The 4223-nt window shown below is 44.8% G+C and overlaps 1 pseudogene; it reads left to right on the forward strand.

Annotated features, from left to right (window-relative positions):
- Nucleotides 1–3710: 3710 nt before the first annotated feature.
- LOC126099073 (5S ribosomal RNA) lies at nucleotides 3711–3828 on the forward strand (annotated as a pseudogene).
- Nucleotides 3829–4223: the final 395 nt, after the last annotated feature.

Here is a 4223-nt window from a genome sequence, read left to right on the forward strand (position 1 = left end):
ACATTTTACTTGTACATGATGTTTAGAAAATGTGTTAGGAATAGATTTTACTTAATTACTACATTTATAAAAACAATATTTCTAAGAAAATCGATGTGAAAGACTCCTCACTTTCAATAACAGACTTCTTAAAAACCAAACTTCACAATTAAATAAAGAAACAAAATAATTAAAAAATAATAATTATAATAGAATAAAAATATTCTTCCCTTGTCAATATAAATATATTTTGATAATAATGTCGAAGAACATAAAAATATAAATTAGTAATACAAACTAGCATAGAACAGAATAACGTGGCTGAGCAGTAGGCAACAAAATTTAGATAACGGAATAATTTTTTACTGGCTTAGACAACGATTCAATCATTGCCTAACTTCAGTGCAAAAATTAAGTTCGAAGGGTGGTGATATGTAAGGTGTCAGGCAAATCCAGCACCTTCCATGAAAACCCTGACATGATAACCAAATCCAGTAGTATGTCATATAGCTCCAAATAAATAGTGACATTAAATTAACCAAAGTAATACGAGTAACAAGTGTGCAAATGGAATACCACAGACTAACACAACAATGCCTAAATTCATGTCATACCTTCCCAACGTGAGACAGACGCAGTTCCGAGGGGAGAAACGAGAACAGAAGCTGAGAGCAGAACCGTGTTAATCTGGAAGGCCCTACGATAAAGAACGGACACCGACGTCGCCAGCTAACCGCTAGGACCACCCCCCAGCCCATGTTAAAAGCTAGAGCCCTCCAGAAGAACAGTATAGATCTTACAATAACACTAAAAGGACCACCCCAGCCGCAAGTTTTAGCGTGAGACTTTTTCACGTCTCTGTTACGTAAGGACCACCTCCCAGCCCATGTTAAAACATAGAGCCCTCCAGAAGAACAGTGTAATCTTACGATAACACTAAAAGGACCACACCAGCTGCAAGTTTTAGTGTGAGACTTTTTCGCGTCTCTGTTACGTTGCAAACTTCAAAAACATTGCCCCACCACGAAAAGTATAACGTTTCCCATTGGATGGACTGAATTTTTGTAGGCGGAGCTTAAGGTTAACATTGAGACCATGATTGGTCAGATGAAAACACAGCCAGATAGTTTTTTTTTTAAACCAACTTCGGTAAATTGTAGTAAGGAGAAGTTAGGGGAGAGTTGCTTCCGAGACGGCGAGGTGAGCGGGTTTCTGAGACGGCGAGGTGAGCGGGTTTCCGAGACGGCGTGGTGAGTGGAGCTGTGCTGCCCGCCGCCCCCTGACGAACACCGACAAGGTAATGAACGCATGCGACGCCACATAACAGCGCATAAAGCTTCACTCAGAACTGCAGAAGTCTCATCTGTTACACCCCCTTTTTGCGTAATACTAGTGTCCATCATCAATTAAAGCTCATAATGTTCACATTTGCCACTTGAAATAAAAATCTGGAACACGATGATTTTTCTGTTATATAATTATTGAGAAGCCACATCAGACACTGTTATATAAGTAATTAAAGATAATTGAGGGTCACTGTAGACGATTTTGATAGTTTTCTCTTTTGTTAAACTTAATTTAAGCCTAGATTATAGATGTGGTATGGCATAGGTCATCCTTCGATCCGTTGTAGAACTTGGAAACCCATTCAGGGAATATTCGTTCACATTTTGGTTGAATGCAGTTGGTTTTTACCATCCTGCATTAAAACATTTCCTTTTATCAACAGGGCAATTTATAAACAATGTTTTGTGAGTAGAATAAAATTTCCACTGGTAAACTTAACTGCTTCTTCGACGTTATTTTACCAGCTAAGTAAAAATAGGAAAGCCTTGAACCCCTTCCACTAAATTTCGTTAGTATTAAAATTCTTTTACAGGGAGTGTAGTGGAGCTGACGCTGAAATAATTAAGTATTTGGTTATATCATCGCTAGTCTCACTGAACTCTTCTGAATTCTACATGTCATGTGTGGTCAGGCGTCTACATACCAGCAACAGGTCCCAGGTTCAAACTAGTCAATTTCCTAAAAAAACACGCTCAGAGCGTCATTGCGCGAAAGTGGTAGGGAGACACGATATAGAACAAACAGACACCACGCAGAATGTTAGAGTGTGGGATCCGTACCAGCTTGGGTTGACAGAGGAGGTAGAGAAGATCCAAAGAAGAGCGGCGCGTTTCGTCACAGGGTTATTTGGTAAGCGTGAAAGCGTTACGGAGACATTTAGCAAACTGAAGTGGCAGACTCTGCAAGAGAGGCGCTCTGCATCTCGTTGTAGCTTGCTGTCCAGGTTTCGAGAGGGTGCGCTTCTGGATGTGGTATCGAATATATTGCTTCCCCCTATCTCCATAGGAGATCACGAATGTAAAATTAGAGAGATTAGAGCGTGGACGGAGGATTTCTGGCAGTCGTTCTTCCCGCGAACTATACGCGACTGGAACAGGAAAGGGAGGTAATAACAGTGGCACGTAAAGTGCCGTCCGCCACACACCGTTGGGTGGCTTGCGGAGTATAAATGTAGATGTAGATGTAGATGTAGGATGAAAATAGTAGTCGCCTTTCCGGATGATCCAATTTTTTTCTGGCAGTGTATAAGGAATTTGAACTGTACGAAAGTAGCGTAAAATGACTTTGACAAAAAAGTGTCCTTACCCTCTTTTACCCGTAGGCTTTTGGTGCGTGTGGAGAAGGTTAGGCAGAGCGAAGTGAGCCAGCAGTGGACGGGTGGCTGTTGGTGCGTCGCGCGGCTGGTTTTCGGCCGCCGCCCCCAGGCGCCACAGCGGCCAGCGGTCCGTGAAAGAAGCGATGGCCCAGGGCTGTGCGCTTGGGCGGGCGGGCGAGCATTAAATCCGCGCCCTACCGGCCTAATGAGGTGCGAGCCCCCGGTCCTAATCAATAACGCATAATGAGCACGCAGCACGCACCGCCGCGTGGCCGCCGTCGCAGCAACACGTGCCGCGCTGCCCACAACCAAAGCCGCAGCCGCTACGCGTGTCCCACCCGCCAAGCGATCAGCCTCACATGCCGCCGCTCACTCGTCACTACCGCGAGCTGTACCGCACGCATTTTGTGGGCCTGAGCTAGCAGCCGTATTGTTACGTGTCATCGCACACTGGAACCAATCGATGAGCTGCTGGTTATGCGGCGTTCTTATTTGTGTTTTCTCAGACCTACTTAATATCAGAATTGGGCATCACGAAGTAGTCTAACTGAAAGAATTCTGATATTTAGGCAGCAAAGTAAATCTGATGGATAGAGCAATGAGGATATGAACAGAAGTTTAGCAATGGAGAAAACGGCATTCCTGGCGAAAAGAAGTCTACCAGTATCAAGCATAGGTCTTAATTTGAAGAAGAAATTTCTGAGAATGTGCGATTGGAGCACAGCATTGCATAGTTCTGAGACAAGGACTGTGGGAAAACCGGAATAGTAGAGAATCGAAGCATCTGAAATGTGGTGCTACTGAAGAATGTTCTCCACAGATGTTAAGTCATCGCAGAATAACTCCATGGCCGGCCGGTTTGGCCGAGCGGTTCTAGGCGCTTCAGTCTGGAACCGCGCGACCACTACGGTCGCAGGTTCGAATCCTGCCTCGGGCATGGATGTGTGTGATGTCCTTAGATTAGTTAGGTTTAAGTGGTTCTAAGTTCTAGGGGACTGATGAGCACAGATGTTAAGTCCCATAGTGCTCAGAGCCATTTGAACCAATAACTCCATGGTACTAGAGGGAGGGCAACGGCCTTGCCGCAGTGGATGCAACGGTTCCCGTCAGATCACCGAAGTTAGGCGCTGTCGGGCGTGGTAGGCACTTGAATGGGTGACCATCCGGGCTGTCATGCGCTGTTGCCATTTTTCGGGGTTCACTTAGCCTCGTGATGCCAATTGAGGAACTACTCGACCGAATAGTAGCGGCTCCGGTCAAAGAAAACCATCATAACGACTGGGAGAGCGGTGTGCTGACCACACGCCCCTCCTATCCGCATCCTCAGCTGAGGATGACACGGCAGTCGGATGGTCCCGATGGGCCACTTGTAGCCTGAAGACGGAGTGCTTTACTAGAGGGAGCTGTAGAGGGTAAAATCTGTAGAGAAAGAGAGATTAGAATACGTTTAGCAAATAATTGAGGATACAGGTCGCAATTGCTACTCTGAGATGAAAGAAGACCCAAAAAAAGAAAAATCGAAATCGTACCAGATACAACTGTATTTTATAAGTACGTAACTCAAGCTTAATGTATGTAACCT

This window comes from Schistocerca cancellata, chromosome 1 (genome assembly GCF_023864275.1).
Source record: "Schistocerca cancellata isolate TAMUIC-IGC-003103 chromosome 1, iqSchCanc2.1, whole genome shotgun sequence".
NCBI classification, from domain to species: domain Eukaryota; kingdom Metazoa; phylum Arthropoda; class Insecta; order Orthoptera; family Acrididae; genus Schistocerca; species Schistocerca cancellata.